This window comes from Mesoplodon densirostris, chromosome 2 (genome assembly GCF_025265405.1).
Source record: "Mesoplodon densirostris isolate mMesDen1 chromosome 2, mMesDen1 primary haplotype, whole genome shotgun sequence".
Classification (NCBI taxonomy): domain Eukaryota; kingdom Metazoa; phylum Chordata; class Mammalia; order Artiodactyla; family Ziphiidae; genus Mesoplodon; species Mesoplodon densirostris.
The window spans coordinates 190,853,439-190,874,634 of record NC_082662.1 but is presented as its reverse complement, the minus strand read 5'-3'; the positions used below and the strand labels follow the sequence as shown (position 1 = coordinate 190,874,634).

Genomic DNA, 21,196 nt, shown 5'->3' with positions numbered 1-21,196 from the left:
GGTATCACTTAAATGTGGAATCTAAAATAAAAGATACAAATGAACTTATTTACAAAACAGAAATAGACTCACAGATATAGAAAACAAACTTATGGTTACCAAAGGGGAAAGGGGAGGGAGGGATAAATTGGGAGTTTGGGATTTGCATACACACACTACTATATATAAAACAGATAACCAACAAGGACCTACTGTATAACACAGGGAACTATACTCAGTATCTTGTAATAACCTATGAGGAAAAAGAATGTGAAAAAGAACATATATATATCTGAATCACTATGCTGTACACTTGATGCTAACCCCACATTGTAAATACTTCAATGAAAGAAAAAAGAATGAGGAAACTGGAGATTTGTGAAGCTAAATTATTTGCCCAGGGTCAACCAGCTAAGGAATGGAGGTGCGATTCACAGGTCTGTCTGGTCCCAGAGCCTGGGCATTCATCGCTCTGCTTTCCCCAATCCTTTATGGAGCTCGGACCAGACTTGGCTTCAGTGCTTCTCCAGTAAGGTCAAGTGTGTCCCATCAGTCACCATGGTAAATTACACAGCCAGCCTGGCTCTCAGCATTCTTTTCCGTTAATAGTTTGGCATATGGTCGTTGACATTCTTATGGCGCTCCCCGGTGATCCGTGAAGAGACAGAGGCTTGCAGTAGGAAGCCAAATGAAGAAGGTCAGCATGTCCCCTGAGAGATGGCAGAAAGAGCCTGGTCTCAGTGGACGAAGTGAAAGGCACACTGTGGTCATGTCCCTCTTCATCCATAGCCGTGCGGCTTGGCCTGCCTGGGTTATGAGTCATCAATGAAAAGACAAGAAAATTGAGGACAACGAGTAGACCCAGGACAGGAGGCGGTATTTTTCTGTACTCAGTGGTGGAAGGGTAGCACAACGTTGGTTCAACAGACAGGGAGATATTAATAGCAAGACCAAAACCGATTTTATTTTTGAACAGGGATATGAACCTGGAAACCTTCAACACTTGAGAAGCTAAAGGCTAAAACACTTGAGAATATATTTTTTAAAATCCCAAACATGTGAGCTTCAAGAAAGCCACAGCTAAGATGCCAGAAATGAAAAAATCACTTAAAAAAAAAAAAGACCAGGGCTTTTAGACTGAAGGCACCAGGCTTTCTAGCTGTATTTCAGTCCATTTTGATAGGCTAATTGCAGCAGAACCAGAAATAACTACACATTCTTCCTGGCCCTGATTCTGCATCTCTTAGTTCTGAATTCTGAGTTGGACATACAATTTTTAGGGGCTTATCAGAGCTTGCAGTGCTCCCACTTCTGATATGATTGGAGTTTAGATTCTTGCAAAGAGGCTACCGAACTGGAGGAAAATTTGAGGAATGTTTTCCCCTTTATTTAGTTCATCAGAAATGAAGACACTTTTACATTCTCCCAAATTTAGTCTCAGTAATGGGTTACCATGGTTGGTTTGGGTTGTCTGACGCTAATCACTGAGATTTGGGGTGTCAATGAGAGCGAATGATTTGAACAATTAACCTTGATTTTCTTTTCATAATAATGACTAAGTTCCATACTTCGTAATGTGGGATGGATGCCAGGTTTTACTTCCAATTTGACTGTCTTATAAACTTGAGGTATTTGACGAATATTTTGAAGTGATTTTGGCCTGCACCATGGATAAAGGCCACACTTCTGTAGTCTGTACGGCCCCAAGTATTTTTTTAAAATAATTTTTATTGGAGTATGGTTGGTTTACAATGCTGTGTTAGTTTCAGGTGTACAACAAAGTGAACCAGTTATACATATACATATATCCACTCTTTTTTAGATTCTTTTCCCATACAGGTCATTACAGAGTATTGAGTAGAGTTCTCTGTACTATGCAGTAGGTCCTTGTTGGTTATCTGTTTTATTTATATATATATAGTAGTGTGTATATCTCAATCTCAATCTCCCAATTTATCCCTCCCCCACCAAATATTTTTCATACAAAATTTATTGAAGGGATGTTAAAAATCATCTTTTATGTAAGTAAAAGGATGGGCCATTCTTACAATTAAAACAATAAATGAAAATATATCCTGGATCCATCATTAAGCAACTCATATCTCTCCCCCAATCCCTCTCCTTCTCACTCTCTTTCTCCAGGTCTATCTCTAGGTTATTTTATTTCATTTTATTTTTCTATTTTTTTATTTTTTAAAAGTAGTTTTCATTTACCTTTGCATTAGCACTTAAAATACACATTTCTATTTCAAAATGCCATTGAAAAATTATTCTAATATAACAGCAGCAAAATATAATTCTGCAATTACAAAAGAGCTAAGCGGGGATCTACAGTTAAGTTATTCTCATGTTTAAAACTATGATTCTGAAATAGATGCTACTTCAAAGCAGCTGTTACCAGCTCTTTAGGTTTGGTTTAAAAACACACACATAGTTGCCGGGAGATTTATAATCTTGTAGTCCGTGCACTGTTCTGGAAGCATTCTTCAGGGACCAACCAGCCCTTAAAAACAGCACTCAGTCCACATGCGTCAGAAGGAGTTAAATGAACTGGGGTAAATAGGATTCCTACATTACATCAAAAACATATGACATTCTGCAGCAACTGGGAGCATGTTGTCCTCTTTACAACTAATTTTATCTGAAGAGTTTAAGAAGGTGGACATTGTACCACTATCAAGTGCATTTAAAAGTGACATGTTTTTGTGCTAATCTGACTCCCCTGAATGACCTAGCTAGTGAACTAGTCACCAGGCAAATCAAGCCTGCAAGAAAGGGAGCCAATATTCAAATTACCATGTTATTGTCTGATCCACAGAATTTACTTTCAACATAAACATATAACCTCAATATGAGATGTCTAACTAAAGAAAGCACCACCACCAAGACCAAGACAGCCTCTCCTCTTCTAAGGTTTAGGTTTTTCCCAGAATTCTCAATACATGGAATAGCCCATACAGAGCCATTGCTCCCACAACAAAGCCTTGGGCTGCCACGCGCATGTGGATCAGGTGAACAGACATTTTAGTGTTGCCCCTGCTCTTCAATTTATATAATTCATATGCAATGATTGCTGCAAAACCTGCCATTCCAATGGGGACAAATGGTGCCTCTCTAGCTTTTCAGATAAGTTTAGATCCCTAATCTTCATCCAATGAAGAAAGAGAAACATCTGTGTCACTTGACATAGTGATTGAAGAAACTTCAGACAGTGACAAGATGTCACAGTCTCCAATCGGCTTCTCTCTAGATTATTTTAAAAACGCATTGCTTTCCCCTTGGTTTAGTGAAGCTGCAAGTAATAGAAAGCCCAGCCTGAACTGCTTCAAGAATAAGGAAAATATCATCTCTCTCCCATCATAAGAGAGTCAGCGATGGGGCCACTCCAGGGCTGGGTCACTCATGGCTCGGTGATATCACCAGGGCCCTGGTTCTCTCTGTCTCTGCCGTTGCTAACATGATACCCTCTCCTCTGGTAGCTTCATTGTTGCCAGGGGGCCGCAGCCATCCCAGGAATCACACTGGACAAAAAAACAAGGTCCAGTGCATGAGATGAGGGTGTCCTGTTTTCTAGCTTTCCATCAGGAAAGAAATCCTCCCAGTAACATGCCAGCAGATTCGTCTCCATGTCATGGGCGAGATCCTGGTCACAAGCCCGTCCCTAAACCTGTCCCTGGTGGTGTGGCCATGAGAATATTCAGGACTTAGCCTTGAGCTGAACTCACAATGAGGTCACTTTTCCAGTGGGGAGAAATGAGGGTTCTGTTGACAAGGAAGCCGGAGAGAATGGACAGGGTAAGCAACGCATACTGTCAGCCCTGTCCCTGAAGTTTTGTTCTCTTCCTACCTTCTTGAGCACCTGTGCCACACTAGCCACCATTAATTTCACATATATAGGCAAGACACTGTTTGCAAAGGGAGAATGGAACAGTCTGTGTGTGGGGGGGGGGGATTTAACACTGTGACTCGGAAAGGAGGTGGGAGACGTGCCCATGGATCAGAGACGCGGGTTAGTGAGTAGGTCACACTAACTGACACACCACCATTTCCTCCCCAACTGAATTAAGATCAGATGTCCAAGAGGTACAAGCCTTGAGAACCAAAGATGAGCTTCAGGCCATACAGAAGCTTGGACATTTCCTGTTTCCCCTGGGATTTTTATGTTGGTGATACAGAGCTGTAGAATTTGCCATCAATTCGCTGACTTGGGCAGTCATTATCAGGATGTACAGCTACTGTGCAGAACAAAAATAAAACATTGAAACATCCACTGGGAGGCTGGCAGAGAGCAGACCAAAATGTACGTGGTGCTTTTACAGAAATGATCTCACTTGAGTATTCCTGTCCTATCTTCTATCTCACGAATTATAGCAAACATTCGAGTACTAATTACTATGTCCAGACACTGGTACATACACTTTATATCAATTAACTTATTTGTTCAATAGCCCTGTGAGGTAAGAGCCACAGTCATTCCCATCCTAAAGACCAAGAACTGACCCACGGTGAGCTGGTGTGCTTTTCACAAGGCTGAAGAGGTTGTAAATGAGAGGAACTGTGATCCCGTGGTTTTTGCACTGAGCCACTACACCCACTGTATCTTTAGGAGGCTTGAAACTGCCACGATGCCACCTGGATAAGTTTTTGTCTTATCAGGGATTTCATTTAACCTCAGTACAGGAGACTATTAAAACATGCTCTGACCATTTGTTTTCTCACTAATGCTTTTTTTGTTGTTTTGTTTTCTGTCTTTTTTAATGATTGTTTTGCATCTCACGCCATCTCCTAAGTTTAAATTGAAAATCCAGAGAGTCTTTGCTTAACACCTCTAATAAACATAGAGCTAGAAATCAGACATTATATTGGCCTGGCCAAAAAGTTCATTCGGGCTTTTCTGTAACCTCTTATGGAAAAACCCAAACGAACTTTTTGGCCAAGCCAATACGTGTGTGTGTGTGTGTGTGTGTGTGTGTGTGTGTGTGTGTGTGATAAGAAATAGCCTTAGAGGCAATGTTGATTATATTTGAATGCTTAAGTCTCCATTTTCCTAGAACACCCTTAAAACCCTCACCTAGGGCTTTTATTCTTGTATTGTAAAGACGTTTAATTAGAAAAGGTCAATCTTGGACTTCCTGGTGGTGCAGTGGTTGGGAGTCCGCCTGCCAATGCAGGGGACATGGGTTCGGGCCCTGGTTCGGGAAGATCCCACATGCGCCGAGCAACTGGGCCCGTGAGCCATGGCCGCTGAGCCTGCACTCTAGAGCCCGCGAGCCACAACTACTGAGCCCGCGTGCCACAGCTACTGAAGCCTACGTGCCTAGAGCCCGTGCTACGCAGTAAGAGAAGCCAACACAATGAGAAGCCCATGCACCGCAACAAAGAGTAGCCCCGGCTTGCCGCAACTAGAGAAAGCTCGCGCGCAGCAACAAAGACCCAACGCAGCCAAAAATAAATAAATCAATAAATAGGTAGATAAATAAATAAATAAATTTATTTTAAAAAAAAAGAAAAGGTCAATCTTAATATCTAAATGACCTAGCAATAAAACTGAGCCACAGCATGGGACTTGTGGCAGCTAGTCCAAAAACTCGGGAAATAATGCAGATCAAACTTCTGCAAATGTAACTGAATATAGACCTACCTTGCTTTATATGATAGGTTTGTTTTTAAAACATTTAGACATAAATCAAATTTAGCAAAATAAAAACAGAGTACTTGCTGTTCAGTGCAAATCTGTGTTCCTTTCATAAGATGGAAACTCTTTCTGCAGTGTTGATGTCTGTTTTCCAATTGATGCGTTCAGACGTTTGCAGTGTCGGGCATCAGGTCTGCGGTGTAGACACTTTCTCCTCTTCTCTTCTCCCATGTTCCATCTGTCTCAAGTCTCTTCTTTCCTCAGTCCCTCACTAAGTCACACAGAGTACCTCTCTAAACTCCCTTAAGATTGAGAGCCACAAATCTGACCACTGGGCAATATTTTTTAAAAATCTGAACAATGAAAGTGACCCTGCAGTCACATCCTACTTCCTGGCCCCCAGGTTACTCTGTCCACGTCATGGTCATTATCTAGACTGGCTGGCTGGATTCTGAGCAGCTACACAAAGTTTCAGCAGCTGGGCTGATTTTTTTTTAAGTTCCATCATCCATCCTTCAGTATTATTAAAATCAAATTAATAGGCAGTACTGAGAACTTACGAGATCCTCCCAGAGCTGTCCTGGGCTTTGTTGGGGAAACACTGAGCCAGAATAAGAGAGCAGCAGACTTTGGACCTGTAGGATCGTCACAGTTTCGTTGCTTACTTGGGTTTGGAGGGTTATTAGGTGACAATGTCCCCTGCGTGTCCACGAAGAAGGTACATTCCTGGTACCAAATGGGAAAGAGGGTGCTCCTTTGGAGTTAACAAAGTGTGTGTGTGTGTGTGTGTGTCCGTCCAGAGGGAGTAAAGTGCTGGAGTTGCTACTCGGCTCCCAAGGCCAATGGCATTGATGTACGCTCAGCTGTGCCAGATGACCTTGGGCAAGTTAACCCCTCAGTGCCTCAATTTCTTCATCTGTACAAGAAAGATCGTCATTGTACGTATGTCCTAAGGTTGTTGTGAGGATTAAATGGGTTAATTACACCAAAAGTCTGACACATAGTAACAACAAATGTTGGTTATTACTTCTTCCCCATTGTTTGCAAACCACTCAGATCTTCCAAGGTGAACATTTTTGACTAGAGCTAGAAAATTATTAAATATATTTTTAATAACTTTATTTATTTATTTATTTATTTTTGGCTGCTCTGGGTCTTCGTTGCTGCGCGCGGGTTTTCTCTAGTTGAGGCGAGTGGGGGCTACTCTTCGTTGCTGTGCGCGGGCTTCTCATTGCGGTGGCTTCTCTTATTGCGGAGCACGGGCTCTAGGCACGCGGGCTTCAGTAGTTGTGGCTCACGGGCTTAGTTGCTCCACAGCATGTGGGATCTTCTCGGACCAGGGCTTGAACCCGTGACCCCTTCATTGGCTGGTGGATTCTTAACAATTGCGCTGCCAGGGAAGTCCAAGAAAATTATTAAATATTGATTGGAATTGATTCCAACAATCATTTATTCATCTTAAACCTATGTATGAAAAAAAACCCTTAATATCTGCTCGGGAAAAGTTCTGGGAATTGTCATTGTGGTAAAAGCTGCTTTCTAGACCTTCTTTTGATATCAAAGTTGATACGGCATAAATGGAATACGGAGAGCAGTCTGGTGAAGTGGGGCAGTGTGTACTCAGATGTTCTTTTTCTTTTTGTGTTGCTGGGGGGAAGAGGGGTGTCACTGATTTTGCTGACCTGGCCTCAGCTTGTGAGAACTTGGTGAGATTGGCAAAGCACAGATGGCATCCTCATGTACCCTGGCCTACATGTCTATTTCCCATCTACACATGCTGGTGTCATATTTTCTATAGAAAGTATCCATCCATTTATTATTTGTTCAGTGAAAGTGTGTGAGGTTCGCCCACATTTAAAAGTGAAAGGCAAAAGGCAGAAAATCAAGAAATACTTGCATGTGTGAAATGAGTTAAGGGATAAAATTTTTTTTTTGAAGAGTGGGTTTCCAAACAATTTGATAACAAATTAGGTATTCCTGGCTTTATCTTATTTGATATCAGTAAAAGCATTAGCAAAAGTTGGCCCAATTTAGGAATCCACAATACTTTGTACTTCGTCTTAAGCCTCAGTTGATGACTGTCATTGTCCTGTAAGGTGGTTTGACAATTTTGATTTACTGCAAGGATCTGCCTCAGTCCTAAAGTCACTAAGAGATACAAAAGACCTATTGTGTTGATAACTTTTGAAGTTTTATGTGAACTGCTATTGTGTTAACACCTTCTAAATATTTTATTAGATAATTTCAAACATGCTTTAAATGCAGCTTCTTAAAAAAACAGTGTTCAAAAACATTTATGAATGCTGATCTAAACATCTAAAGACACTTAATTGAATTTGCAATAAAATTGTGAATCTGAAAACAAATTCTTTTGTTATATCCAAACACTGAGAGTGGGATTTCAAGAGCTTAAGTTTGAATTTTTTGTGATGATGTTTTTTCTTTTATTCAACTTTAGTTATCTCATCTGTACAAACTGGTTACAATTATAAATCTGTCTCAGACTCCTGGAAGGGCTGATAGAAATGATTCCAGAGCCCTTTACAGAACTTTTCTACATTCAGCATAAAAGTTATACTTTATAACTTTAGGGAATTTTTCTTTACAGCTCTTATGATTTACAATCTATATTAAATATTTTATTCTTCTTGGCTTAGCTTAAAATATAACTCTGTAGCTAGAGACACACACTTGTGTGTGTGTGTGTGTGTGTGTGTGTGTATCAAAAACACAAAGTACTATCTTGGAATTTTAAAATCTTATCACTTTGAAAGCTAGCTAGTGTTTAATTCCATTTTATTTAATTTTTTTAAAATTGAAGTACAGTTATTTTACAAGTTTAGTTTACAAGTGTTAGCTTCAAGTGTACAGAAAAGTGATTCAGTTATATATATATATATACACATACTTTTCCAGATTCTTTTTCCATTATAGGTTATTACAAGATATTGAGTAGAGTTCCCTGTGCTGTACAGTAGGTCCTTGTTGTTTATCTATTTTATATATAGTAGTGTGTATCTGTTAATCCCAAACTCCTAATTTATCCCTCTATCCACCACTATCTCTCCCCCCCACCCCCAATATCCCCTTTGGTAATCATAAGTTTGTTTTCTATGTCTGTCGGTCTGTTTCTGTTTTGTAAATAAGTTTCTTTGTATCATTTTTTTTAGATTCCACATATAAGTGATATCATATGATACGGTGTTTAATTTTTATAATTGCGTTTCTATTTTAAATTATGGAATGTAAACCTTACCTGATGTCACTTGGGATGATTTTTGATTTGGCATGCATACACACACACACACACACACACACACACACACACACACACTCACATATCTACACATATACATGTACACAGTTACACACACACATATATATACATATATATTTATACACATATATATGTGTGTGTGTATGTGTGTATATATATATATATATATATATATATATATATATATATATATATATATATATATGTTATACTTTCTTCTGAGTTGTGATCTAGGGAGCCTGAAAGATGTCTTTCTTTAGATTGCCAAGATCTTAACACTTCTACTCCATTCACTTCATCTCCCATTGTACCACGAGGATAGCACCAATAGTATTACCTTCCCTTAATGAGATGGAAAAACTCGGGCCTGGGTGCCTGCGTTGTGAAAGCCAGAGCAACAAATCAACGGCGGGACTGCGGTTGTGTAAGTGGTGACCCACGGGGGTCGGGGGGGCCTGGCTCTGCTCAGTCCCCTCACTGGTCCTGGATAATACTACCCACAGGTGGACGGCCTCCCTGAGAAGCCTGACCTTGATTCTGCTGCATTTTTACACTGGGTTAACGTTAAAAACCTGCTTATTCTCTTCCCTTGTTTCACATCTGAAAACTAGCAAATGTAAGTCCTCTCCTAACTCCTTTCAAAGAGCAAACAACTCCTGTCACACCTGTGATGCCAGAACGTTAACCCCAAATCCCTCTGTACCAGCAATACATTGAAACAATTCAACTTCTCTCTTCGTAGAAGCATCATTTTTGTACCCCTGACTTGAATCTTGTTCAAGGTACTGCTGAATAGCAGGAAAGACCTCTCTGATTTGTTAAGGATAACTTCAGACTCCCAGAGTCCCCAAATCATTTTATCATGAGGTTAGGTGGGCATTCCATTCGGTGACGCCGGGTTTAAGATTCCTCCTTTTTCTTTTTGTACCTTTGAAAGAAAACACAGGGAATTCCCTGGTGGTCCATGGTTAGGACTCCACGTTTTCACTGCCCAAGGCTGGGGTTCGATCCCTGGTTGGGGAACTAAGAAACCGCGAACAAGAGAAGACCACTGTACCTGTCCTTCTCCTCAGGAACCAAGTGAGTCTTTTGCATCTGGGACCAGCCAACAGCAAGGCCCATTTTCTCCCTGAGACATGGCCAAGCTAGAGCTGCCCGTCCATAAGGTAAAGCTCAGCCCAGCTGCCTGTGTTTCAATCTTTTTTTTTTTTTTTTTTTTTTTATTTTTTATTTTTATTTTTTGCGGTATGCGGGCCTCTCACTGTTGTGGCCTCTCCCGTTGCGGAGCACAGGCTCCGGACGCGCAGGCCCAGTGGCCATGGCTCACGGGCCCAGCCGCTCCGCGGCATATGGGATCCTCCCAGACCGGGGCACGAACCCGTATCCCCTGCATCGGCAGGCGGACTCTTAACCACTGCGCCACCAGGGAGGCCCGTGTTTCAATCTTTACAGTATCTTGATTTGGACCTGATTAGTCAAAAGAGAGAAAGAGATAAAATATCCAGAATGTTTAAGCTACTAGGGAATAAGCACTTTGGGGATAGATAAAGAAAAAAGCCTAGTATTTTCAATAAATGGCATAGTAGGATGTAAATATATTTAGAATCTTAAGGTCAAAGATGTTTTGTCATTTTTAGAAACAGACAAATGTATTAGGCATAATTAAATTTGCTCATAAATTATTATTTCTGATTTATTTTAAGATGAAAGTTTGAAAGAATAATCCAGGACAAAAAAATCCTCCATTTTTTCTAACTCTCAACCACTCTTTCTCATATTTTTGACAAAATAGAGGAAGCACCCTGCATTCTCCTCTTCCAAATGTTTCTGGGTTCTTTTCTCCTAGGTTTCACACTGCTCATCACTTTCTAGCCCTGTTTTCTCAAGCTTTGGAGGGTTTTTTGTTTGTTTGTTTGTTTGTTTGACAGAGTTTGGTAGCCCTGCTTTAGTGCCAATAGTAAGCAAAAGAGAGTTTGAAATCTTAAAAAGTTTTCCATTTATAAGAAGTAATGATCAAGCTGCTGATGTTTAGGTGTTTCCTCTTTGGTAGGAATGGATGTCTACTGGGGACCTGCTCTTTGCCAGGCATTGTGTGAAGTGTGGTGACCAAACCAACACCAATATGCCCTGGAAGCATCCATGACAACATCGCCCTGACCAGCCATTCTCATAGCTTATCACCTCCAAAAAGCACCATAATAAGTCTCTGCACTTTAAAAAAGATTAAATCCTCTTTAATTTACTGACTTTTCATATTTAAGGGAACTACAAACACTTGACAGTGGTATGTGGTTATAGAAGTGGATATGACTTATATTTTTAAATATAGAAGACTTATCACTCAGCTTCTCTTATCAAAGTGTTATCAAACATCCTCTAGCATGTTGGTCATTTTTATGGAAAATACAGTAGATGCCTAAGACGTTATCCTTGCTCTCAAGGAACTTACAGCATTTGAAGAGAGTCTATTTGTTTGCTTTTGTTTTGGGGGTGGGGGAAGGGAGTTTGCTTTGGTATTTTGCTAAGCTAGTTAATTCCTTTTTCACCTGGTCAGTGAGAAAAATAAAATGTACGTACTATATCCAAGTATAGCATGTATGTACTCTGAGATCTCTGGTTTCTGATTCTCTTGGCTTTGAAAGTATAGTAAGATAATTCTTCTTATAAATAATCATAAATGCAGACCTCTTTTGTACCATATGGACATTGGAAAATATTTATAAAAGCTTATACAATGCCCACATCCAATTTTTATTATTCAGTTGCCTGGGTTTTATAAATCTTAAATGTGAGTGTTAGAATAGATCCATATGGTCTTTTAATTAATCTTCCACCATTTCCAACTGCATTTCCTTTATCTGTTTGAATCTAAATATTCTTTTACAATCAGTTACATGCTTTGTACATTTAATCTGCAATCCCCGACCAGCTGAGTTTACACCAGTGTAGCCTGCAGAGCTGTTCACCAAACACACATTACCGGGCACCTTTTGAATGACACCCGCTGGCCGGACTGCTGGGGATAAGAAGAGCAAGGGGACAGTTCATGGTCACATGGGAGACAAAAATATATTGTGATAAGAGCTTCCGCCATATTACCTATGGGCTTCAGAGGGTCCCAGTAACTGGTATTAGGAGACTTGAGATGTGGTCTTAGTTTGAGAAATAAAAATTACTGCTCAGAAATTATATTCCTTGGGACTTCCCTGGTGGTTCAGTGGATAAGACTCTGAGCTCGATAAGACTCTGGGTCCAATCCCTGGTCAGGGAACTAGATCCCACATGCATGCTGCAACTAAGAGTTTGCATGCCACAACTAAGGAGCCCACGTGCCACAACTAAGACCTGGTGCAACCAATTAAATAAATATTTTCAAAAAAGAAATTATATTCCTCTTCCTAAATTATTCTGAAGGGGCCATTCTTGCACATTGTTCATTTGCGGTGTTAGTATTTGGCCCTTCCCATAACAAGACAAGAGGTTGATTGGAACAGAAATGATCAAAGTGAAAAGGAGCTTTTCTGTTGTTTGTTGTTGGGGGCAGGGTGGGTGGGTCTTGTTCTCCAGAGATCTCTCCATCCTTGGGACAATTGTCGATGGGTAGACGTTTCTGGGTCACCAGCAGCTGAGCCTGTGAGAGCAACTGAGAGTTTTTGCACTTAAGGGAGTGGGTCCTGGGCAGTTGAGTCAGGAAGGCTTTTTCTTCAACTTCTGGTTTTAATTTGGGGCAAGTTTTGGGGCTAAAGGCACAGTGAGAGCTGTCTGCCAGACTTTTTTTTTTTTTTTTTTTTTTTTTTTTAAATCAATCGGACACATTGTTTGTTCCTCTGGGTTTGATAGACATGTTGTAATAAGGTCTTGAACTGCTCGCTACCTCTTTATGTACCTTCTGTCTAAAGGCTTGTTACTATTGTGACCTATATTCATGGAACCACAAACAATGGGTTTAACCATTAACTTTCAAACCACCTTTAAATGAATTCTTTTATAAGATGAGAATTATATGGGTTTCCACTGGTTGCTTAGAGGAAAAAAGAAAAGAACTCAGGTTGAACCAGGTTATTAAGGACCTGGGAGTTGGTTAGGATGCCCCTAGACTAGGCAGATAACTTGCCTTGACCTGTTTAGCTGGCAATTCAGTGTCCCTGAAAATCATAAGGCTTTTTGAAGTTGGTCTGTCTGTGAGTAAAATTGAATTGTGGCAAATCTTGTATTCATTGAGTTAAACCTCGCCGTCTACGCCAATACTTTGTGTCCATTAAGGTACAATTTGATGTTAGTTATCTATTTTCAGGGCCCTTCCTGGTGAGCCTTGGGAAAGTTACAGGCTACAAAGAGTACATTGTTTTCTCAAGTGATAGGAAACACTGAAATCCTGTCCCTTTAGGTTCATAATTATCTCTATGAATTTTCTATTTTTAATTGAACAGCAATCCAAATAAAGGGTAGCTTCCAGAAAACTATACAATCCAGTAGTGCCTGATGTTTCATGTAAAATAAAAAGACCATGCCATTGGAGTGGGGAAACTGATCTTATTTGGATGGCTCATGAAATACCATCAGTAACATAGGAGCCCATTTGGGTCTTCCATAGTTTCTACGTTTCTGCTTTTTAAATGGGGTGTAATTTGCACATGCTGCTTTCCATCCATTGAATTTATGCCATAGTGTAGGATTTTTTTTCCCCCATAACATTAGAAAAACCTTTTCCTGTCCTTCTGGTAGATTAATTATTTTTCAGAATCTATCTCTGGGCTGCTTTAACCTGTTGGCCCCAATTTTCAGATCAAGAAATAGAAACACAGCGAGGCCAGGTGACGGATTCAGCACAGTGCAGGAATCAGCAAAAGCCAGCCTCGTGGTTCCAATCCTGAGTCCAGTTCCCAAGTGACTACTTTATTTATTTATTTATTTTTGGCTGCGTTGTGTCTTCGTTGCTGCATGCGGGCTTTCCCTAGTTGTGGCAAGCGGGGGTTACTCTTTGTTGTGCATGGGCTCTAGGCGAGTGGGCTTCAGTAGTTGTGGCACGCAGGCTCAGTAGTTGTGGTGAGCAGGCTCGCGGGCTCTAGAGCACAGGCTCAGCAGTTGTGGTGCACGGGCTTTGTTGCTCCGCGGCATGTGGGATCTTCCTGGACCAGGGCTCGAACCCGTGTCCCCTGTATTGGCAGGCGAATTCTTAACCACTGCGCCACCAGGGAAGTCCCCTGAGTAACTACTTTAGCGTCAGTTCTCTGATTCACAAACACACAGGCTGCTTCTGATTAAATTACTTAATCTGCTTCATCAATGCTTTGACTAATTTATTGTCTATGCTCTCATTTAGCAACTAATTATATAATGTGGCAGGTTTTTCCTGTCGGTATTTTGTATTGTTATTTAATCTTTTTTCTCTCCAACTTTATTGTGTTGTTATGTATTCGTGTACACTTAAATTTGTATTCCTTAAGAAAGACTGTGCCATTTGTGAATTTCCCAAGGAAAAGAACTGGCACCTATAATTCTTTGCAGCCTCTCAAAGGCAGAAGGCCTTGCATACAGATTGCTGGAATTTGAATTGATCTCATTTTCATTAGATAAAACATCGTTTTAGGTTTTGAAGCACTTCTTGCTGGTATTAATTGATGTATTACTGAAGTAGAACTCTTTATTACCTGGTGAGTATCAAAGTAACCAAAAAATACCTTTAAGGCATGGGATGCTGAAAAAGTATTTGTTCATAGGTACAAGTGCCACAGTGTCTGAAGTTCCCAGCCTGTTGTGAAATTAACAAACAATTCCCACGAGGACCTATACAAAAGTCAAGGGTACAACACACCAAACCATTATGATTTTAGTGTATAGGCAACGTTGTGGGCAGGTTTTCAGTGGGTACAAGGCACGGGGATGGGAAACTGAGTCAATGTGCTCTTTATAATATTGTTATTATTATTCTTATTATCATCGTTATTGATAATTGTGAGACTAGACATTTCTTGATCATTACCATATGATATTCAAAAGTGTTAATTAATCCTCACAACATCACAACATCCTTATGAAGTAAGTTCCGTTATGACCATATTTTATATATGAGGAAACTGGAGCTCAGATATGCTGAGCAACTTGCCTAAGGTCACACAGCCAGTGACTGATATGGTTAGCAATCAGGTGGCCTGGCTCCAGGACCTGAGCTGAGAAAAACAGTACTGGGTGGGGCAGGATGCCGGGACAGCAGAGGCTGACTGTGCAGATGAGACTTGGCCTGCCCTCGATTTCCTTAGAATTTTCTCTAAGGTAGAATCTTTGTCTATGACGTATCCCCCCAGGGTCGGCCTAAAGACACATGGAGCCAGTGGAGAGAGGAAATCAGTTTTTGCAGAAGGTATTTTTTATCATCAGCAGCAAAGTTCTTGCTGCTTGGAGGAGGGAGGTAAATGACACACAGGAGGAGACTGGATCCCACAGCCGCAGCAGAGCTGGCAGGGAAGACAGAAAGCTGCATGATTAAGCAGCAAACGTAGGCCCATTGACTTATGCATGGAAGTTCAGGGTCTGGGAACCGTGCCTGCAGCGAAGTTGGAGAAAGCCGCCAGGGCACACTCCTCCTCACGACAGCTTCTGTTCAGCCTCATCAGATCACAACCAGAGAACTTGCCAACTGAATCAGGTTTCTGGATCTTCCCCCTTCTTTTCATTTCATTTTTGTTTCCTGCTCCTGTAAGTAAAAGTCCACCCTGAGGTGCTGAAGACAATCTGCTCTAAATTTTCACTTAGTATCATACCGACTGACTCTGCACAAAACACTGGAGCTGGGCTCTCTCTACTCCTCCATTATTGTGTGTAAGGGAGCAAAGCACAGAGGATGGAGTGACCCACGGTGCCTGCACCTAGCTCGCACCTGAGCTGGGACCAGACCCAAACCCTCCCCCCATCTCAGGACCCTTTTCTCCCCCAAAGTTGGCAAAGAGTGGTCAGTTTAGCGTGTTTGCGCTCCCTCTGTGGTGACAGAACATTCCATCTTAATTCTTTCACAGTGAATTACCCTCCTGTCTGCTGTGGTACTCACCTCCTTGAAGTTGGGCGTGGCCATGTCTGTGAATTTCTTTGGCCAATAAAATGTGGGCAGAAGAGACAATTATGTGATACTTCTGGGACAAAACATGCGGTTGTCGGTGTGAGACTCTCCAGAGCTCTTTTTGCCCAAGAGCTGTGTCTCCCAGACAGTAAGGCTGATGGAGCCTTCCCCAGCATGGACGGCTGCCTCGCCACGTCCGAGACCGTGGTCCCTGCAGAGACTTCGAGCACGTGGGAAAGGAAGAACTCGCCAAGATGACAGCCATGTTTGTTACTGCAGCCTGACCTGACCTGTGCTGACGATTACGAATAGGCTTTAGGAATCTGTATTAGCTGTATCAGTGAGCCCTGTTGGGTGGCAGACACTAGGATAAGTATTGAAGATGATTTCCTCATTTAATAATTTAATACTTACCATAACCCGAAGGAGGCATGCATCTACATCATTTGCAAACGAAGACATTGAGTCTAAGGCAGGTCAATAAATTCCCCAAGTTACTCAACTAGTAAGAACCAGAGTTACTCCCAGGCATGTCTGGCTCTAAGCCTCTGTTTCTGTTTTTGGTTTTCACTCCGTCCACTGCCTGCCTTAGCGTGGCGTTACTCTGAGTGTTGACCCACATGCATTCTGCAGAGCGCCTACTGTATGTTTATCCCTGTGGGTAATGAGGGAGAGAGCTGAGTCCTGTACTTAAGGAAATCAGAGTCGAGCGGAGGGTAGGAAAGGACGTGAAGCAATAATGACCAAGATGAGATGTGAGTCTGGTGTTAAACAGCCTCTAAACCTCGAGTTGGGGCTTGGACGTTAGTTTGGAGGTAAATAGATGGGAACCACGGGAGAGACCAGCCTACACTGTCTGATTTGGTGATGGACAGTGTGAGCTCTGGAGCCTGCATTTGAATAGCAGCGCCACCACGTAAGCTTCCTTTAGCCCCTGTGCCTTTATTCGTGAACTGGGGTCAGTAATAGTACTCACGTCACGGAGTTGTGGTGATGACTGTATCGGATGATGAATATTACTTAGCAAACTGATGCACACAGTGGGTGCTCAATAAACGTTAGCTGTCTTCAGGCCCTGGAAACAGTAGGCATTGGTATGAAAACTAGAATGGGAAGTAAGGATGTGTGTGATCATATCCTTGGGCTTAAAGGCTTCTGTTTATGTCTGATTCTTCTTTTGAGACACACAGAGGGCGGAGCAGCCTCTACCAATGCGGCAGGCTTATCTCTGTGTTCAGGGCTATCAGGGTACAAAGATGAACTAGGTACAATCCCTCTTGCACTGAGGAGCTTGCATTTATTCAGGAAGAAACGCTCAAGGGAGTTACCCCGAGGAGGACGGGAGAGCAAGGAGGGAAGGAGGGCCAGAGGGCAGGGTGACTGGGACTCCGCGGGCCCCGGGTTAGGAGACAGAATCCATGTTTTACGGAACAGATGCAAATGGCAAGCAGAGTGCACATTGTTCTTGCTGTCTTTAGAAATCCACTCCAGCAGCTGCATGGATGTGAGTTCCTACGTATATATACCTTTTACTTTGTGAAGTCACGCTGAGGAAAAGAGCATGGGTTTTTGAGTCACACTGATATGGGTTTAAATCCTCAGTCCCCTGCTGCCTGATCGTGGGGCACCACACCACCTTCCACGATGGCAGGTCCCTGTCTGTTGCTTACACACTGCTCCCACTCCCCGTGAAGTGTCTGTAAGGATAGATGGTTCCTGAGTCAGCCTTGACTCAGAGTAGGTCCGAGTGAGTCAAGAATTGGGGTGGGAAGAGGGGTAAACAAGCTTTCACAGCTCACCGGGAAAAGGGACGTGCCAACCTGCTTGATGGTTGAATGTTTCATCGCACTGGAGAGTAGAAATGGAGAGGAATTCTCTCTTACAACAGAGGGAAATGCATGGGCTCTGCCTACCACCTCCACCAAGGGCCAATCACACCCTCAATGCCTATGAGATTGTGACTGATTTCTCTCTCTGCTCGTTTCCTTGAATCCACCTACCTCTTGGTGCAACTATTGGCGTCACATCTCACCAGCTCTTTTATATGAGACAAATGGCTTCGTTACTGTGAACCTCAATGTTTCCATCTGTAAAGCAGAAATATATTAATACTATCTCCAAAGATGATTGTGAAAATTAAAATAACACAGAGAGCATGATTCTCATGGCACTCGATAAACAGAAGATGCTCATTAAATGTTCCTTTCCTTTTGCATATTATGAGAAGAACGAGTCATATGGACAAAAATGACTGAGCATGGGTTAAAATCCCTGAATTTCCTCATTGGTGAGTACACTTCAAGCTGGAAATGTCTCACCTGGGTAACCAAAACTTTCTTAGGCTCAGTTCCACATCTGTAAAATTGTGATAAAATTGCTTCCTCGTTGGGGGATTTGTGAAAAGAAAAAGATAGGATGAAGCCTCCAGAATGCTTTGCACAGTATCTGAAACATGGTACTTTTCGATAAAAGGAAGCAGCTGATAATCAGTTATTAATCATCAAACAAGACACTACAACCTTTTCTAGCTAATTTTAAATTCAGGTGCTGGGAGAGCAGAAAACACCTCCACAAACCAATCCTAATATGTGTTTACATCTGTTGATATTTATGGCAACTTGTTATTTATATCTAAGTGAGAAGAATACTACATAGCTTTCTCATATTCTTCGACAAATACAATAATTTTTTGAGTGAAGAATAAATAAAAGAGCAATAAATTTAATTTATCAGATTAGCTCTAACTGATCAATGTTGAGAGAATGGAGCGTGGAGTATATATACTTTGAGGAATGAGGTCCTAAATAATTTCAGACGGAGGGAAAAAGGCAGAAAGAGAATTATAGGAGCCATAAACCCCCTACGTAATAATTTATTTTGGCTTAGGCTTACCCAATCTACACGTTCCTGGAGCTAAACAATGCTAAGGTAGACCTAGCCACCTGCATGTTTTTTCTCATCCACCATATTTCTTGCACAGATGTATGTTTCTTTCCCCTGATAATTGTATTTAAGGAGTCTGAAAAATCATAGAATCCCTCTGAGCAAGTATCTGACTTTTCCTGATGTTTGGAAATTCAGGCATAGACAAATGACTAAGCCGGCAAAGGAAACTTAATTCTGTTCCCAACTTTAAATTCCTACGGGAACGTCGATTGGCTTTTCACTATATTCATATGCCTCGTAAGGAAATGTTCCCACTGATGAAGGTTCAGAAGGAGAATTCTAAGAAAGAAAATTCTCCTCCTTTCTTGGTTCTTCAAAATCAGTCATCCTATGAGGGGCTGCCAGTGTTGGAGCGACTCCTGCAGAAGCGGGGGGTGGCTCTGTTTCACCGTGGGGACAAGGACACTGGCAGCAGAAGTTCTGGGAAGTACTCCTTGGCGTGAGCCCTACGTGTTTGTTTTTGTATCCATTCAGCCAGTCTGTGTCTTTTGGTTGGGGCGTTTAATCCATTTACATTCAAGGTTATTATCGATATGTATGTTCCTATTACCATTTTCTTAATTGTTCTGGGTTTGTTTTTGTGGGTCTTTTTCTTCTCTTGTGTTTCCCGCTTAGAGAAGTTTCTTTAGCATTTGTTGTAAACCTGGTTTGCTGGTGCCGAATTCTCCTAGCTTTTGCTTGTCTGAAAAGCTTTTGACTTCTCCACTGAATCTGAATGAGATCCTTGCTGGGTGGAGTACTCTTGGTTGTAGGTTTTTCACTTGTTTTCATCACTTTAAGTATATCCTGCCACTCCCTTCTGGCCTACAGAATTTTCGCTGAAAAATCAGCTGATAACTTTATGAGGATTCCTTTGTATGTTATTTTTTGTTTTTCCCTTCCTGCTTTTAATATTTTTTCTTTGAATTTAATTTTTGTTAGTTTGATTAATATGTGTCTTGGTGTGTTTTTCCTAGGGTTTATCCTGTATGGGACTCTCTGTGCCTCCTGGACTTGATTAACTATTTCCTTTCCCATGTTAGGGAAGTTTTCAACTATAATCTCTTCAAATATTTTCTCAGACCCTTTCTTTTTCTCTTCTTCTTCTGGGACCCCTATAATTAGAATGTTAGTGAGTTTAGTGTCGTCCCAGAGGTCTCTGAGATTGTCTTCAATTCTTTTCATTCTTTTTTCTTTATTCTGCTCCTCATCAGTTATTTGCACCATTTTGTCTTCCAGCTCACTTATTCGTTCTTCTGCCTCAGTTATTCTGTTATTGATTCCTTCTAGTGTATTTTTCATTTCAGTTATTGTGTTGTTCATCTCTGTTTTTTTGTTCTTTAGTTCTTCTAGATCTTTGTTAAACATTTCTTGTATTTTCTCAATCCGTACCTCCATTCTAGTTCTGGGATTCTGGATCATCTTTACTATCATTACTCTGAATTCTTTTTTAGGTAGATTGCCTATTCCCTCTTCATTTATTTTGTCTTGTAGGTTTTTACCTTGCTCCTTCATCTGTGACATATATTTTTGCTGTCTATTTTTTTTTTTTTTTTATGAGTGGGATTGTGTTTCTCTCTTACTGGTTGTTTGGCCCGAGGCTTCCAATACTAGAGTTTGTAGGCTATTGTGTACAGCTGGGTCTTGGTGCTGAGATGAGGAACTTGGTGGGACCTCACTCCAATGAATATTCCCTGGGGTCTGAGGTTCTCTGTTAGTCCAGTGGTTTGGACTTGGAGCTCCCACTGCAGGAGCTTTGGCCCAACCCTGGGCTTGTGAACCAAGATCCTGCAAGCCACTTGGCAAAAAAATAAATAAATATAAAAGAACAATAACAAAGTAAAAAATAAAATTAGACTAGGAAACTAACAGATATGTTAGGAAGAATATAAAAATAAATTATAGATGAATCAACAACCGGAAGGTACATCAGTACCACAATAGTAAAAAAAGAGGAGGAGGGAAAAGAAAAATAAAAAGGGGGGTGGGAAAGGCCTTAGCTGTGGAGGGTGGGGCCTAAACAAGGGTGAGGTTTGGGCGGTGGGCGGGGCCAATGCTCAGGACCCACAGGGCTGGAAAAGGCCCTGGGGGCCTGGGGGGTGGGGCTTAGGCTCAAGGAACAGAAGGGGCCCAGGCGTGTCCTCCACCCCTGGTCTCAGAGGGCAGGGGACCTCACCTGGGAGCTCAGCAGCCTTCCTGGGCTTGAGTGGGCGGGGCAAACCCCTCCTCTCCTTTCCTGCTCCTCTGGTTTGGGGTCTGGGAGGGCCCCTCCCACCTGCCTCTCCTGATCTTCCCGGCCTCCCTCCTATGCCCCCAAGGACCCACG

The 21,196-nt window shown here is 41.6% G+C and overlaps 1 pseudogene; it reads right to left on the bottom strand.

Annotated features, from left to right (window-relative positions):
- Positions 1-2,887: 2,887 nt before the first annotated feature.
- On the bottom strand, positions 2,888-3,167 carry LOC132483390 (HIG1 domain family member 1A, mitochondrial-like; annotated as a pseudogene).
- Positions 3,168-21,196: the final 18,029 nt, after the last annotated feature.